Source organism: Pristiophorus japonicus, unplaced genomic scaffold (genome assembly GCF_044704955.1).
Source record: "Pristiophorus japonicus isolate sPriJap1 unplaced genomic scaffold, sPriJap1.hap1 HAP1_SCAFFOLD_262, whole genome shotgun sequence".
In the NCBI taxonomy this organism is placed as follows: domain Eukaryota; kingdom Metazoa; phylum Chordata; class Chondrichthyes; family Pristiophoridae; genus Pristiophorus; species Pristiophorus japonicus.
Window position 1 is genome coordinate 476,540 of NW_027252362.1, and position 18,538 is coordinate 495,077.

The following is an 18,538-nucleotide window of genomic DNA, read 5'->3' on the forward strand; positions in this document are numbered from 1 at the left end:
TGTGCATGTATAAAATAAGTATACACCCTGTACACTCAATGCACAGTTACATAAGACCACTGGATGTATCTTCACACTGTATGCACTATGCTTCTATCACCAGAGGGTGCAACTGGTGGAGACCTCGGGGTCACCTGTACACAACAGGTAACCAGGTATAAAAGGGAGCTTACAGTACTGTACCCTCACTCAGGAGCTGCAATAAGTGAACTAAGGTCACCACAGTTCAAGTACTTACCTCGTGGAGTCATTACTAGAGTGCTTACAGACACAATAACTGGTGACGAGAATACGAATTTCCATGTGACAATGGCTAACCTTGGCACGTTTGAACAATTCGCCGATGGGGAAGATTGGAAGGCCTTTGTGGAAAGGCTCGAACACTTCGTTATTGCAAATGACATGGGCGGAGACGACCCGACTCGCTGGCTGATAAGTGCAGAGCTATCCTGCTCAGTAGTTGTGGGCCCACCGTCTATGGCCTTGTCAGCGACCTGCGAGTCCCAGAGAAGACAATAACATATCTTGAGCTCGTAACGCTGGTACAGGAACAGCTCAAACCTAAAGAGAGCATCCTCACAGCCAGACACCGGTTCTCTCCCCACCGGTGGATCCGAAGGCCAAAAAATCGCAAAATATGCTGCAGACCTGAGACGATTGGCTGCACCATGTGATTTTAGCGATCACCTCACCAAAGCACTAAGGGACATCTTTGTTATTGGAATCGGTCACGAGGGCCTTCTCCACAGCCTGCTCTCTGCGGACACCACGGTCACCCTGCAGAAGGCAATTAACGTGAGCCAGGCGTTCATGATCTCGGCCTGCGATTCCAAGTGGATGTCTCACCCCCAGGACTCTAACCCGGCAAGTACTGTGAACCGAAAGGTGCCTTTTAGAGGCAGGGCTGCTGCTAGCAGTCTCTCTCAGAGAAGAGAGAACAGAACCCCGAGTCCCACAATCCTGAGTCCGCCACATGTGGCCAACCGGCCAACCCCATGCTGGCGCTGTGGAGGAAATCACAGGGCCCACCAGTGCCGCTATAAAGACTATACTTGCAAAGGCTGTAACATGAAGGGCCACCTCCAGCGAATATGCAAGAGAAATCATACTCACGGAGTCGATGAAGAGTTGGCTGATCATCCGGAGTCCAGCGACGATGAGGTGTACGGAGTGTTTACCTGCACCACCGAGAGTTCCCCGTTGAAAATGGAAGTTGAAATCAACTGTGTTCCAGTCACGATGGAGGTGGACACAGGGGCGAGCCAGTCACTGATGAATCAGGCGGCCTTTGAGAAACTCTGGGACAATCCAATCGAACGACCTAAAATGATCTCGATCGAAGTGAAACTGCTCACCTACACAAACGATACATCCCAGTCGTTGGCAGCGTGGATGTCCAGGTGTCCCATGGCGGCGAGATGCACAGGTTACCTGTGTGGACCGTTGCTGGGGATGGTCCAAGGCTATTAGGAAGAAGGTGGATGAAAAAGATCACTTGGAGCTGGGAATAGCTCCAACCTCCAGCGATCGACATCCTCCGCGGCCCCGAAGTTGGATCCAGCACAACACCTGAAAAACCAACCGCCCAACTCGACTGTGCGGCGACGACACAGACCGCTCAACCCAACGGCGAGATGATCCAGCCCCAACAACCAGACCTCACCTTCCAGGCTCCAGTGGCAGGACTCCAGAGAAGAAAATTCACGCAGAAGGTAACTTCCTGTCATCCGTGGCAGAGCCTGGGGAGAAAAGGATCACCGCAGCCTACCTCATGGAGAGAAAGAAGATGGCGTCTGAACCACGAGGTGAAGCGACTGAAGTCAAGATGGCAGCAGCCAGACCACAAGGGAGCAACACGTGATGCCGAGCGGCGAACCGGTTTGCGGTAAAGATTTAAAGACCCTCTTAAAGGAGACCGGCAACCCATCACAATTAAAGGGACAGTTCCACTCTTGAAAGAGCGATGATGGTGATACAAATGTAAAAGATGTAACTGACAATTTCAAGTTTGTAAATGTAACTAATCATGATAAGTGAGGCAATTGCGGTCAGAACCAATGTATTGTGTGAGTAAACGAAGTGATGACGTGCGATGCTGGGATTTACAAACATGCCGACAAAACCAAGGGCAACCTCCCGTCAGCACCCAGCTCCAGCGATCATGTAGCCCGCCCCTCCGGGACCAATGTGATGCCCCAGGGAGTGTGGCCACACACAGAGGGAGCATACCAGCTGCAGGGCCAGTGATCAGCGGACGGCAAATGCACCACGACCGGTACCCTGCCCCCGATCGGCTCCAACTCTCTGGCCATCAGGGCCAGTACTGGGAGCGAGCGGATATCACCCTCCTGCCCTCCCAACGGCACCTGGGATGACCAGGCTCCCACTATCGTTGAAGAGCAGCAGGGAGACACCGCAGCCCTCAAAGGAGGACAAGGAGGCCACACACTCCTGTGGCTCTGCCCCTCACTAGGCAACGGCAAAGGCTCTGAGACTCAGCCAGGTGAGCGATCTGAGCCCACCCAGCTGGCAGGGGACACAGATCCGTCATCAGACAATCTGGACGCAGTCTCGTTACTCTGGAACTAGTGTCCTCACCCACCTGCACCTACACAACCCAGGGGCAAGACTGTGATACCACGTATATACCTTACCTGTAAAATGTACTTGTTCCACTACTGCAGAACCCAAACAGTGATGTAACTAATCCGATGTTTTTTTGTTCTTTCTGTCTGTACAGGTCTGCACATGCAGGTGTTGAGCCACACACATGGTCTATGTATGGGGGGGGGGAGGGTGCGGGGGGGGAATGGATGTTTGTAGCCATGGACACACATGGATCACACCCAGATCCCACTCAACCCCCACTGCAAACTCCAACCATCCACTGCTGAACATTTCCCAATGTCGTGGTAATAAGGACTTGGGGGTCCACAAGGAGAGAACCAAGCCAAAGCATAGACAAGGTGCAAGGGCTTTGGGCACTCAAGTCTCGGGCCAGAGCACACAATGCAAAGGCCAGTGGCACAAGACTTAGGGGAGAGTGATGTTGTGTCTGTATAATATAAGTATACACCCTGTACACTCAATGTACAGTTACATAATACTGCTGGATGTACCTTCACACTGTAAACACTATGCCTGTACCACCAGAGGGTGCAACTGGTGGAGACCTCGGGATCACCGGAACACGACAGGTAACCAGGTATAAAACGGAGCTCACCATAATGTACCCTCACTCAGGAGCTGCAATAAATGGACTAAGGTCACCACAGTTCAAGTACAATACCTTGCCTCATGGAGTCATTACTTGAGTGCTTACAGACACAATAGAAAGAGATTAAACATTAAATGGTAGGACATTGAGAATTGTAGAGGAACAAAGCGACCTGGGAGTGCATGTCCACAGATCCCTTAAGGTAGCAGGCAAGGTGGATAAGCTGGTTAAGAAGACATACAGAATGCTGGCCTTTTTTAGCCGAGGCCTAGAATAAGAGAGCAGGTGGATTATGCTTGAATATAAAACACTGGTTAGGCCACAGCTGGAGTACTGCGTGCAGTTCTCGTCACCACTTTTCAGGAAGAAGACTGTGATTGCACTGGAGACTTACAGAGGAGATTTCGAGGATGTTATCGGGAGTGGAGAATCTTAGCTATGAGGACAGATTGGATCGGCTGGGGTTGTTTTTCTTGGAACAAAGTGGGCTGAGGGGAGGTATCATTGAAGTGTATGCAATTATGAGGGTACTTGATATATTGGATAGAATGGGCCCATTTCCCTTAGCAGAGGGGTCAACAACAATGGGGCATAAATTTTAAGTCATTGGTAGAAAGTGTAGGGGGGATTTGAGGGGAAATTTCTTCACGCAGAGGGTAGTGGGGGTCTGGAACTCACTGCCTGAAAGGGTGGGAGAGGCAGAAACTCTCACCACATTTAAAAAGTGCTTGGATGTGCACCTGAAGTGCCGTAACCTGCAGGGTTGTGGACCGAGAGCTGGATAGTGGGATTAGGCTGGAGAGCTTGTTATTGGCCGGCACGGTCACGATGGGCCGAAATGGCCTCCTTCTGTGCTGTAAACTTTTGATTATATAATTCGATGAAAAATAATCACCAAATGTGGGCTCGCACCTCTGACCCTGAGATTTAGAATCTCATGATCTACTGACTGATTTAGCTGGGCTTCTGCAAAATGCACCTTTTTGTCGTTGATTACAGCTCTGCCCCAGATGTTTAAACTTGCTGTCGAGGAACTGCCAGGATCTTCTTGAATGGTGGACCAGGCTCGAGGGGCCGAATGGCCTACTCCGGCCCCTAATCCTAACATGCTTATGATCTTACGACATTTCACAGGAGAACAAACTCGCCCCTGAGCATGCATGAGGAGAAAGCTCCAGAAAAACATCCCGCCTGGTGAGCTTTCACATGTGAGGCGAACGTGTTAACCGCGACACTGCAGAAACATCTCCACTTTCAGCACCAGGTCAGACGGAAGTGTTAAGCGAGCAGGTGGACTACAAAATCCCACTTTTTAGGCGTTGGTCGTGGTGTCAAACAATGAGTTTCACTTAATGATTAAAAACAGGAAGTGTCAGAAGTGTGATGTGAACCCACACCTCCAGACGATACTGCGACCTAAACACAGAACCTTGGACCGCTCAGCCATCCTGACTATTTAGGGCAATATGTGGCCAACTGCAGGTTTATTTTGAACTTTTGTGTCCTGTCACATGAAATAAATGAGGGCAGCAGGCGTATCTCTGCCTGACATCGGGGAAACAGTGAGACAGACCTTGGAGCAAGGGTCTGGTTATTGCCAAACAGCAAAGAAAATATTAATTCCAAATTACCCTGAAGAACAGTGACCTCGACGTGATCTGGGGTCAGACGCACTACCGTTGCGCTACGAGGTCGATACAGCACATAGGAAATGTTTGACTATATGAAGGTTTCACAATACAAGGCGCTTTAAAATCCCCGCCCATTCCCACCGGGTGTCAGAAGCAGCGCTCACCTGCCAGTCACCGTATGTTTTTTTGTTTAACTTTTGTGTTGCTTTAATGGGATTGCATCATTAATTAACCCGTCACCTTCTTTGCACAATGAAAGAAATGCTAACTGAGGCAGAGTCGATACTTCAACCATTTTTTTCTGTGCTTTGCATAGAAACATAGAAACATAAAAACAAAGAAAACAGGTGCAGGATTAGGCCATTCGGCCCTTCGAGCCTGCACCACCATTCAATATGATCATGACTGATCATTCACCTCAGTACCCCTTTCCTGGTTTCTCGCCATACCCTTGATACCTTTAGCCGTAATGGTCACATTTAACTCCCTTTTGAATATATCTAACGAATTGGCCTCAACAACTTTCTGTGGTAGAAAATTCCACAGGTTCAGAATTCTCTGAGTGAAGAAGTTTCTCCTCATCTCGGTCCTAAATGGCTTACCCCTTGTCCTTAGACTGTGACCCCTGGTTCTGGACTTCCCCAACATCGGGAACATACTTCCTGCCTCTAACCTGTCCAATCCCATCAGACCTGTATATGTTTCTCTGCGATCCCTTCTCATTCTTCTAAATTCCAGTGAAGAAAAGTCTAGTTGATCCAGTCTTTCTTTACATGTCAGTCCTGCCCTTCCGGGAATCAGTCTGGTGAACCTTCGCTGCACTCCCTCAATAGCAAGAATGTCCTTCCTCAGATTAGGAGACCAAAGCTGTACACAATATTCCAGGTGAGGCCTCACCAAGGCCTGCGTCCACGCACATACAGAGGCTGAATTCCAGGACATAGTCGACGTATTTACTGAGGCGCATGAAAGCATGGGTCTTACGTTAAACATCCGTAAGACAAAGATCCTCCACCAGCCTGTCCTCACCGCACAGCACTACCCCCCAGTCATCAAGATCCACGGCGTGGCCCTGGACACCATGGACCACTTCCCATATCTCGGGAGCCTCCTATCAACAAGAGCAGGCATCGACGACGAGATTCAACACGGCCTCCATACGCCAGTGCAGCCTTCGACCGCCTGAGGAAAAGAGTGTTTGAAGACCAGGCCCTCAAAACTGCCACCAGGCTCATGGTCCACAGGGCTGAAGTAATACCTGCCCTCCTGTAAGGCTCAGAGACATGGACCATGTACAGTCGACACCTCAAGTTGCTGAAGAAATATCACCAACGATGTCTCCGCAAGATCCTACAAATCCTCTCGGAGGACAGATGCACCAACATCAACAGCCTTATTCAGGCTAACATCCCCAGCTTTGAAGCACTGACCACACTCGATCAGCTCCGCTGGGCAGGCCACATAGTCCGCATGCCAGACACGAGACTCCCAAAGCAAGTGCTCTACTCAGAACTCCTTCATGGCAAACGAGCCAAAGTGGGCAGCAGAAACTCTACAAGGACACACTCAAAGCCTCCCTGATAAAGTGCAACATCCCCACTGACACCCAGGAATCCCTGACCCAAGACCACCTCAAGTGGAGAAAGTGCATCCGAGAGTTCGCTGAGCACCTCGAGTCTCAACGCCGAGTGCATGCAGAAATCAAGTGTAGACAGCAGAACCTGTCCCACCCATCCCTTCCTTCAACGACTATCTGTACCACCTGTGATAGGGTCTGTGGCTCTAGTATTGGACTGTTCAGCCACCAAAGAACTCACTTTAGGAGTGGAAGCAAGTCTTCCTCGATTCTGAGGGACTGCCAATGTAGATTCCAAAATTCATGAAAACCCCCCAGTGTTTGGACTCACTGAAAAGGAAATTCAATTTAGGACTATTAAACATAAAGTTTGGGATTCTAAAAAGCATATGGAGGAAATCTACAATTCTTAACCAAGTTTGGGATTTTAAAAGGCATGTTTGGGCCTGTGGAGAAAAGCTGCAGTGACAGAGGGGTGGGATTTAGAGTTTGGATATTGTAGCTAATCAGTTTGTCTGGGGGAGCTCTTTAACCATAGTCAGGCTCCCAGAAAACATTAGCATTTAAACAATCGACCACGGAAGAAACATTATCCACCCCACCCACAGGACCCAAATGTCACATCCATATTCCAACACCTTTTCAACATGTATAGAAATATCTGGCTCAGCCCAGACTTCCCGAAGCCAAAGCAGTGCTATTACAATGGACAAGAGTTCATCAGTTCATAAATAAGGAGTATCACCATCCCAAAGTCTATCAACACCAGATTAAAACATTTAATCAAGTCTCAGTTAGCTAGTCCGCCAAAACTTATACAAAGAAGACCACTTAAATCAATGGGCAGAAAAACTTAAACAAAAGAAACGTTAGATTTGGCACGAAGATTAAGCAGCCTCTCAGAGTATAACTGGGGGCCTATCGTACCAAGAGCAACCTATTTTTCTGACCATTACTTTGGAACAACAAGATCAAGATCGAGAGCACACGGCGAGATAACACAGGAAGAGACATCACGACATCAGAGAAAAGAACTTCAAAAAACCAATCAGTGGAACATCAATACCAACTGACTTGGTAACAGGCATCAACCGGACCAACGCGACCGACGGACCCAACCAGGAAAATCAACCACGAGAAAACCGGGGTTCACGCAAGTGTTCCACTCAACAATTTGTGCCTCGACTGTCCAGCAGGTAAAAATTACCGAAACAACTTCAAACTCGATTGATGACAAAGGATACCGGCTTCGGGACAGTCAGAATACTTCGTCACAGACAAGGCACCGGAAGGCTGGAAGGTAGATCACACCGGTTGTGGGAGAGCTGGTTGGCGGTGACATGGAAGTGACTGCAGTGTGCGGGACCAGACTGCTTCCACAAATCCACAATGAATGTCCCACCCTTTATTTGGGAAAAGTACAACTGAGAGTGGATAAGTGGATCTGAAGCTTTAACTGACTGACACCCGAGTTTGGGATTGTCATGTCTGGAAGCATGTAATGCTTGTCGCGCCAAACTGTGGATGTGGACGTATTGTGTACTGCAACTGTATAGTTAATCATTAAACAGAACAGGCTCTTTCCGGAGAGTTCCGAGAGAGCAGTCTGCATGTTAGGAAGCTGTGTGTGCTGTGCTCTGTGAAGAAGTCACAGGGATGTCTTGCAATATGTGCATCTATCAGTCTCTGTGGTGCAATGGATTAGTGCGTTCAGCTATTAACTGCAAGGTTGGTGGATCGTTGCCCATTCAGGGACAAAGCCTTTAATTGTTTTTCCCTGAGGATTCGGTGCCGTGCAGTTCCAGGTTGTCATTGTGCGTTTTGGCTGCACGAATATATTCCGCAACCATTGCCAGCTGTGCTGTTATCAAGTTATACCAACTGTTACTTGCATTTTCGCGTGGTTGTTCATTGTCTCGTCGCCAATTGATACGCTCATAATAAAGAATGAAACTGAGTACTGTGAACAATGAGTAAGTGTGACATTAGCTCCTTTAATAAGACTCCAGAGTGCTTATATACCATGCTCCCAATGGATGCTGGAATCCCTTGGGACTCCAACAGGTCGGCCCTCTGGTGTGATACAGGTGGCCAAGGGTTAAATACATAACACAAGGTGTGTACGGAAATCAACCATCAAAAGCCCTGTCATTAACCACAGGGGTTTCCGGCAATTGTCTGATCGCAAAGCGCTTTCAGACCTTGTCCTTAAAATTGCAGATGTGGAAATTGGGAAGTTTAATTACTTTGAAAGGAGAACATTGTTGTTTGGTGCAGTTCCGGTCAGAGAATTGTTTGTGAAAGGAACTTATTGCAGAGAGAGGGATTGAGAATTTCAGCTTGTTGCTGAACACTTCTCTCTGGGCACTGAGCTAAGCAGCAGTTTCCGTAGTGTAGCGGTTATCTTGTTTGCCTCACACGCGAAAGGTCTCTGTTGCGAGCCTGGACGGAAACATTATTTGTGAAGCAAAAGCTTGTCTGCAATAAAATTGAACAAAAGCAGTCCAGGGTACATTGTCGCATGAGCAATGAACATTTTAAAACTAATCTACTCAAATACAGAGTATGTAAAATCAGATCGGGGATAAAACTTCATCAAGGGTTATAAAGTTTCACTAATTATTAAAGTTCAGTTATTGAAATTTCGATTGTCCCTGTTTGCATTTCTTTCATTCTGTGAAACAACACTATCGGTTTCTTCCATCAGATCTAAGTTGCATTTGAAACCCACAAACAGCTCATTAATTATTCGCTCTTCCCCAGTTCCAGAGCTCAGAGGGTTATTGTCCATCACTGGGATGTAAGCTACCTCAGACCCGGGCCAAACCTCCCCGTGCACCGATCACAGGCCCAGGAAAACCCCGGGGGAGAGGATATCCCGGTCACTGGGCCTTCCAGCAACACTGAACAAGCGCCCGGTCTGAAACTTTCCCGAGTAATAACTTGTAACTGAAGCATCAACAGTCAGGATGGCCGAGCGGTCTAAGGTGCTGCGTTCAGGTCGCAATCTCCTCTGGAGGCGTGGGTTAAAATCCCACTCCTGACATTCAGTGTTTTTAATTGCAAACTCATTTGTTTTGACACCACTCTGAAGTGCTTTGGGACATCCATCTCACATAATAAAATTACTCCACTTCAATTACAAACGGTGATATCAAAGTTACTTCCCAAACCGGGAAACGATCCCGGGTGGCTGTAGCGAAAGGAATGGTTTTGTGAAGCATTGAAAGGTGCCCTGTAAATATCCCGCACTGCTAATTTAAACTCACGGTTATAATTTGTTTCAGTGCAAAAGAAGGCAGGCTCGAAGGGCCAAATGGCCGACTCCTGCTCCTGGTTCTTGTGTTCTTATGCAGAGCACAGAACAGATGATTAAATTATCAACTCTCCCTCAGTTCGCATTTCTTTCATTGTGCAAAAGAAGAAAATAGGTTAATTAATGATGTTTTCCTGTGAAAGCAACATAAATTTTAAGGAACAGTAATCGACTAACATGGGGCTCAAAACCACGACCCTGAGATTAAGAGTCTCATGCTCTACCGACTGAGCTAGCCAGGATTCTCAACATCTACCCTGTCAATCCCCTTCAGAATATTGTCCGTTTCAACGAGATCACCTCCGATTCTTCGAAACCCCAGAGAGAATTGGCATATTCTACACAACCTCTCATCATAGGACAGCCCTCTCATCCCAGGAATCAATCTGTTGAACCTCTGTTGCACCACCTCCAAGGCAAGTGTGTCCTTCCTCAGATAAGTACTATGGGCGAATATCCTGTTTTTCTGCTGATTCTACTTCCTCCTCCTTTGATAGTCCTTCTCTGTACATTCTGTATTCTGCTTGGTTCTCTACTGAAATATGAGCCTGAAGTTTATCACAAGCTTCCGTTTTTGTGTTTTAGTTGACCTTCATTCATCCACCGAGCTGTAGCTAGTTTTCATGCTATTCCTGCACCCTGCATGAGAACGTGTCTAGTCGTTACCCGATCGATCTCATTTTTGAAAGTCTCCCAATTTGCATTTACTGTTTTACCGAGAAATCTTTGGTTTCAATCTACCTGGGCCGGATCCCTTTCAACTCATAAAATTAGTCCTCCTACAGTTGGGTATTTTCACACATGATTATACCTTCTCCTTTTCCATAACTACTCTAAACATAATGATATTGTGATCACTGTTTCCTCAATGATCCTCCACAGAAACATGCTCTACTTAATCCATTTCCGAGATCCAGAACTGCTTTCTTCCTCATCGTGCTGGAAACATACTGATGGAGAAAGTTCTAATACAGATTTCAGGAAATCCTCCCCTGCATTTTCCCTTTGCATGGTTATTTTCCCAGTTTACGTTGAAGTCCCACATTATCACGACAGATCTTGAATCTTTCTGCATTTTCTCTAAATTTACACCTCTTTATCCTTCCCACTATTAGGTGGCCGATAACATAATCGCTCATCTAACTTTCTACAGGCACATTCATTTAAAAAAGAATGTCGGATGGGAATAGGGCCACAAATCAATGGACAAGATTAAATCACATGGAGCGAAGGAAAAATTACATAAAATATGAAATAATTACTTTGCCTCTGTATTTACCAGGGACACAGGGCAGGTGGACATGATGGTGGAATAATGTATGGGAAATTATATAACTGCAATAAATAAAGAGGAGAAATATTAAATGAACGAACCAAATGAAAGGAGGATTAAACCCCTGGTCTGGATGGATTACATCCATACACTTTAACATAATTCAGCAAAGAGATAGCAGGAGCACTATTACAAATATTTAATGATTAATTTGAAAAATGTGTCGTGTCAGAGGAATGGCGGATAGCTAACGTAATACTTATATTTGAGATGAGAGATAGAACATGTCCGGGGAACTATAGACCAGTCAGTGGAACTTTGGTGGTAGGAAAATAATGGAATCTCTGCTAAAGTAGAGAATAGAAGAATATCTATAAACCAAAAATATAATAATGTATAATCAGCGTGGATTCAAAAGCAAAAGTCTTGCTTGACCAACTTCTTTGATTTCATTGAAGAAGTAACAGGGAGAGTAGACCAGGGCAATGTGGACGATATAATATATTTAATCTCCAAAAAGTCTTTTATGAGGTACCACATACGAGAATAATGAATAAGGTCAGAGCTTGCGGTGTTTGGGGACAAGTCGTGGATACATCCATAAAAAGAAAATGGAGCACCAAGGGTTAATTCAAGACGGATAGTATTGAAAAGAAGTGAAGTTCTGCTGAACTGGTATCAAACCTTCGTTGGGCCACACTTGCAGTACACTGTACAATTCTCATCGCCGTGTTATAAGAACATAAGAACAGAAGAATTAGGAACAGGAGTAGGCCATCTCGCCCCTCGAGCCTGCTCCGCCATTCAATAAGATCATGGCTGATCTGGTCGTGGACTCAGCTCCACTTACCCGCCCTCTCCCCGTAACCCTTAATTCCCTTATTGGTTAAAAATCTATCTATTTTTGATTTGAAAACATTCAATGAGCCAGCCTCAACTGCTTCCTTGGGCAGAGAATACCACAGATTCACAACCCTCTGGGAGAAGAAATTCTTTCTCAACTCGGTTTTAAATTGGCTCCTCCGTATTTTGAGACCGTGCCCCCTAGTTCTAGTCGCCCCTACCAGTGGAAACAACCTCTCAACCTCTATCTTGTCCATCCATTTCATGATTTTAAATGTTTCTATAAGATCACCCCTCATCCTTCTGAACTCCAATGAGTAAAGACCCAGTCTACTCAATCTATCATCATAAGGTAACCCCGTCATTTCTGGAATCAGCCTCGTGAATCGTCTCTGTACCCCTTCCAAAGCTAGTATTTCCTTCCTTAAGTAAGGTGACCAAAACTGCACGCAGTACTCCAGGTGCGGCCTTACCAATACCTTATACAGTTGCAGCAGGAACTCCTTGCTTTTGTACTCCATCCCTCTCGCAATGAAGGCCAACATTCCATTCGCCTTCCTGATTACCTGCTGCACCTGCAAACTAACCTTTTGGGATTCATGCACAAGGACCCCCAGGTCCCTCTGCACCACAGCATGTTGTAATTTCTCCCCATTCAAATAATATTCACTTTTACTGTTTTTTTTCCCCAAGGTGGATGACCTCACACTTTCCGACATTGTATTCCATCTGCCAAACATTAGCCCATTCGCTTAACCGATTCAAATCTCCTTGCAGCCTCTCTGAGTCCTCTACACAACCCGCTTTCCCACTAATCTTAGTGTCATCTGCAAATTTTGAGCACTACACTCCGTCCCCTCTTCTCGGTCATCTATGTATATTGTAAACAGTTGTGGTCCCAGCACTGATCATTGTGGCACACCACTAACCACTGATTTCCAACCGGAAAAGGACCCATTTATCCCGACTCTCTGCTTTCTGTTAGCCAGCCAATTCTCTATCCATGCTAATACATTTCCACTGACTCCGCATACCTTTATCTTCTGCAGTAACCTTTTGTGTGGCACCTTGTCGAATGCCTTTTGGAAATCTAAATACACCACATCACTCGGTACACCTCTATCCACCATGCTCGTTATCTCCTCAAAGAATTCCAATAAGTTAGTTAAACATGATTTTCCCTTCATGAATCCATGCTGCGTCTGCTTGATTGCACTATTCCGATCTAGATGTCCCGCTATTTCTTCCTTAATGATAGTTTCAAGCATTTTCCCCACTACAGATGTTAAACTAACCGGCCTATAGTTAGCTGCCTTTTGTCTGCCCCCTTTTTTAAACAGAGGCGTTACATTAGCTGCTTTACAATCCGCTGGTACCTCCCCAGGGACCAGAGACTTTTGGTAGATTATAACGAATGCATCTGCTATAACTTCCGCCATCTCTTTTAATCCCCTGGGATGCATTTCTTCAGGACCAGGGGACTTGTCTACCTTCAGTCCCATTAGCCTGTCCAGCACTACCCCCCTAGTGATGGTGATTGTCTCAAGGTCCTCCCTTCCCACATTCCTGTGGCCTGCAAATTTTGGCATGGTTTTTGTGCCTTCCACTGTGAAGACGGAAGCAAAATAATTGTTTAAGGTCTCAGCCATTTCCACATTTCCCATTACTAAATCCACCTTCTCATCTTCTAAGGGACCAACATTTACTTCAGTCACTCTTTTCCGTTTTATATATCTGTAAAAGCTTTTACTATCTGTTTTTATGTTTTGCGCAAGTTTACCTTCGTAATCTATCTTCCCTTTCTGTATTGCTTTTTTAGTCATTCTTTGCTGTTGCTTAAAATTTTCCCAATCCTCTAGTTTCCCACTAACCTTGGCCACCTTATACGCATTGCTCTTTGATTTGATACTTTCCATTATTTCCTTGGTTATCCACAGCTGGTTATCCCTTCTCTTGCCGCCCTTCTTTTTCACTGGAATATATTTTTGTTGCGCACTATGAAAGAGCTCCTTAAAAGTCCTCCACTGTTCCTCAATTGTGCCACCGTTTTGTCCTTGCTTCCAGTCTACTTTAGACAACTCTGCCCTCATCCCACTGTAGTCCCCTTTGTTTAAGCATAGTATGCTCGTTTCTGACACAACTTCCTCATCTTCAATCTGTATTACAAATTCAACCATATTGTGATCACTCATTCCGAGAGGATCTTTTACTAGGAGATCATTTATTTTTCCTGTCGCGTTACACAGGACCAGATCTAAGATGGCTTGCTCCCTTGTAGGTTCTGTTACATACTGTTCTAAGAAACAATCCCGTTTGCATTCTATGAATTCCTCCTCCAGGCTACCCTGTTCGATTTGATTTGACCAATCGATATGTCGGTTAAAATCCCCCATGACTACTGCCGTTTCATTTTCACATGCCTCCATTATTTCCTTGATTATTGCCCGCCCCACCGTGAAGTTATTATTTGGGAGCCTATAAACTACGTTGACCAGTGACTTTTTTCCCTTACTATCTCTAATCTGCACCCACAATGATTCAACATTTTGTTCATTGGAGCCAATATCATCCCTCACAACTGCCCTGATAACATATTTTATTAACAGATCTACCCCACCTCCTTTCCCTTCTTGTCGATCTTTCTGAATCGTCAGATACCCCTGTATGTTCAATTCCCAGTCTTGGCCACCCTGCAACCATGTTTCTGTAATGGCCACCAAATCATACCCATTTGTAATGATTTGTGCCATCATCTCATTTACTTTATTTTGAATGCTGCGTGCATTTAGGTAGAGTGTTTTCATCCTAGTTTTTAAACCATGATTTTTAGTTTTGACCCCTCCTGCAGCCCTTTTATATTCAGTGGCCCTTTTTGTTTCTTGCCTTTAAATCCTTATAAAACGGATATAGAGGCACTGGAGAGGTTGCAAACACGATTTACAAGAATGATACCAGAAATACGACTTTATACCTATCAGAAAGGGATGAAGAGACTGGATCTCTTTTCTTTTGAAAAGCGAAGTCTGAGGTGTGACCTAATTGAGGTGTATAATATGAAAGGTTTTGTTTGAGTTGACACAGAGAGAGTGTGTTCATGTGTGGGGAAGAACAACACTGGAACTATCAATATAAGAGAGTCACCAAGAAACCAAGTGGGGAATTCAGCAAAAGTGTCATTACACAGAGATTGGTGAGGAAGTAGTTGAGGCGAAAAGTATAGATTAATTTAAGGGGAAGCTAGATAAGTAACTGAGGAATAAGGGAATAGAGAGTTACACTGATAGAGTTAGATGTGAAAAGACATGAGGAGGCTCGAGTGGAATATAAACGCCAAATGGGCTATTTCTGTGCTGTATATAATATGTCATTCTATATGTGACTCACATTCAGAATAATTCTCTAGTGACAGATAAACCTAGCAATACATGGGCACTGGAGTCTGGTGTTCAACACCGGTTAGTAACCCACATATAATACAATTCTCCAATGTGTAGGGGAGGACGAAAACCCCCTCATTTTACCCAGAAGGAAAAGGGCTGTGGGATCAGTCTGTGCTGTGAATTGAAACCGATGGAAGGAAAGATTTGGGGCACAAATGAATTTTAAAAGAGCAGACAAGTCCTGCAGGGGATAAAAGGAGGTGCATTCATGGAGACACCCCCCCCCCGCCCAGTGTTTGGACTCATAGGAAAGGGAATTTAATTTGGAACTATCTACCAGAAAGTTTGAAATCCTAAAGTGCACATGGAAGAAACTACGAACTTTAATCGAATTTGGAATTTTTTAAAAGATGTATGTTGAGTCTGCAAGAAAAGGGGTGGAGTCAATATCAAAAGGGCCAGTTTGGACATTGGAACTAATCAAATTGTCTGGGAACTGTATACCCTCGAAACTTGCCCCTTGAAAACATTAGCATTTAAACAATGCCACATACATATTCCAACACCTTTTTCATCAGGCATAGAAATATCCGGCTCAGGCCAGACTAGCATAATGGCTACAGGAGGCCAATGCAATCAACACCCACTCAAAACTTGAGTAGGTTAAGATCAGTGGGAAAAAAAACTAAAAACATAAAACTGCTGCATTTTTCAAAATCAAATGTCCACCAATGAGAAGAATCGACTTCAGCAGGAGAGGCAGACTGGATAATCTGGCTATAAAAAAAGGGGTTTCTGACTTAGTAGCAGGGAGTGATGATTTTCCCTGCACTCATCATTCAACAACCCCAACCACAAGCCTCTCGACATTGAAGGAAAACCAGTGTCCGAGGACACCGAAGATAGAAGAAACAAACCACCAGACTGCGGAAGGCACAGTAGTGAGTATAACCTCTGGTCCCCAGAACTCCCAACTCAGTTAGGCCAGGAAAGGTGGGAGGTTGGGCATTGTACTGCTAAACTGGTGTAAAGATTTTCGTTGGGTCTGTTTTAGTGGGATTTAGGGGGATTGTTTTGTTGGTGTATTGCTTTTGTTGAGTTACACCTTGTCAAATAAATTGGAAACCTAAAGTTCCTCTTGGAATCACCTTGTCTCAGTTCTATTGTATTACATCTCCTGATCGTGAGTCTTATGTCAGAACCGTGTAAGGGAAGCGAGGAGCGCCTCGAAAACGCTCAACTGTGTGTCACAGGCTAGGGAAGAAGGGGTTAGGAGTGTTTGACACTCACAGGTGCCTCACAGGCTAGGCATAAGCTGTGGGTACGCATGAGTCTCAAAACCCCCTTCATAAGCTGTGGACACAGTCTCTCCAGGGGTGCTCTTGCAGCACTCAGGGTACCTCACAGGCCAGGCATAAGCTGAGAGGGCAGAAGCTCAGAGAGAGACACCCAAGGCACAATAACAACCCTGTGAAAACCCCTTACAGAACATGGCGACCACGAAGGGACATAAGCAAACATGAGATGTTAATATAACAGATGAGGTGATAAGAGAGAAAACTAAAATGGAGGAGAGCATTTCCTCATATATTTTTGGCAAGGTGAACCTCACCAAACCTTGGGTTCAAGCCCTCATTCGGGCAGAGTGCCCACTGGATGCTGCTGAACAGTGGACAGCTGGGAAAGACAACAACCACAAGGTGGAAAAGGCCATCTGGCTTATCTGCTTCACCCGCCAAGTCCGAAAGCTCGACCAGCGGGTGAAGGACTTGGAACAGAGTCTTCAGAAATCAGAGCAGCTCTCTGCTATCCGGGCTGTGGTTGGGGACAACCTGCTGGCCGAATTAGCTGGGGAGCAGCAAAGGAACCGGCAGTTGTAGGAGACCTTCCGAAATAGCCGGGACTATCTTCAGTCAGGTCACTGAGGCCAAGGGTAGTGAGGGGTCCCTCAGGGAACAGAATTCTCGGCACACCCAGAAAATTTGGGAACTGGACAATAAATTAAAATATGTGCAGGCAGCCTCTAAAGTGGCGAGTAGCAGAGAGTTTGCAGATCACGGTCCCTGTCAGGAGAGGATTAAAACTCTCACCCACGCTCTATCCCAGGCAAAGGGGATGGTCGCCCTGATAGGACCCGGAGGGTCCACAGGGGACAAAGGAGAGTATTGGGAGGTAGAGGAGAATCCAAAGGCAAGAGGCGCCCGACCACCACCTGAGGCACCGGTGGTTTGTCCGGTGGGGTACCAGGAGGGGCGGGGCGCGCAGGTAGTAGCATACCCAGGGCTGGGGGCAGGACCAATGTGTCCCGTTTGGCAGCAGGGATGTGAGGCTCCAGCCGAGGGTCAGTTAAGGGCTGGATCAGGCGACCAGGCACTGTCTGCTGCACCGGGTATGGTGGGACAGCCAGAGGTAGAGGGACCAGCGCAGAAAGATCCTGAACCAGGGAGGATGTGCCCGGTCAGGCAGCGCAAGTACGGTCCTCCACAGGGAGGTGGCCAAGGTCTGGGAGCGCTGGAGAGCGACTTTATTATTCCCCATGGAGTTCAATCACTCAGGGCCATGGTGGCCCATTTGGCCAAACTCACTCGCAGCGGGGACCCGTCTATCCACTTCATGGAGGTGATGCAGGCAGGGGAAATTAATGGGTGTGACGAGGAAGAGACAGCCAAGCTGCTGCTCTTCTCTCTGGACAGCAAATTGTACCAGGCCCTACCGGCAGAATGCCGGAGGGGACAGCGTACATTTACTGAGGTCCAGAGGGCTGTCCTTGAGGCTATGGGCTTCGATGACGCAGTCCTTTCGAACGGGTCGAAAGGACAAGGCAGCTCGCAGGGGAAACCCTGCAGGCATTTGCGGACAGGCTGTGGGTGGTATACCACGCAGCCTGTGGGGAGCTCCTCGACCGGGTGAATCTTTCCGCGGTACAGACTGGCCGCTGGCTGCGGATGCTGGTGGCAAACTGCTTGCCCCGGCTCAAGGCCAGGGCAGAACTGTGGTTCGATTCCCGGGACCCCAAGCTCACCGAGGAAGCAGTGGTCAGGCAACTGGCACTGGTCCAACGGAATGGAGGAGGGGAGGAGCAGAAAACCTCCAAAGGTCGGGTATATGAAGTAAAACCCAACCGATTCCCAAAAGGGAATGGCACCAGGAGGGTGGCCGCTCGTCTGATAAGGAGGGAGTGTGCTACGGGTGCGGGAAAGCTGGGCATTTTAAAAGGGATCGCAGGAGCCCAGTAAAGAGATATGGGGGGAGAAGTTCTTTAGGAGCCGCCCAGAGTGGGGGAAGTGGAGCGAGCTCCTCAC

At 46.6% G+C, this 18,538-nt stretch overlaps 2 non-coding genes across 2 annotated transcripts; one reads left to right on the forward strand and one right to left on the reverse strand.

Annotated features, from left to right (window-relative positions):
- Window positions 1–9,387: 9,387 nt before the first annotated feature.
- Window positions 9,388–9,470, forward strand: trnal-cag (transfer RNA leucine (anticodon CAG)). Its single transcript has one exon. It is a non-coding gene; the product is annotated as a tRNA-Leu (tRNA).
- A 437-nt stretch (window positions 9,471–9,907) lies between these two features.
- trnak-cuu (transfer RNA lysine (anticodon CUU)) lies at window positions 9,908–9,982 on the reverse strand. Its single transcript has one exon. It is a non-coding gene; the product is annotated as a tRNA-Lys (tRNA).
- Window positions 9,983–18,538: the final 8,556 nt, after the last annotated feature.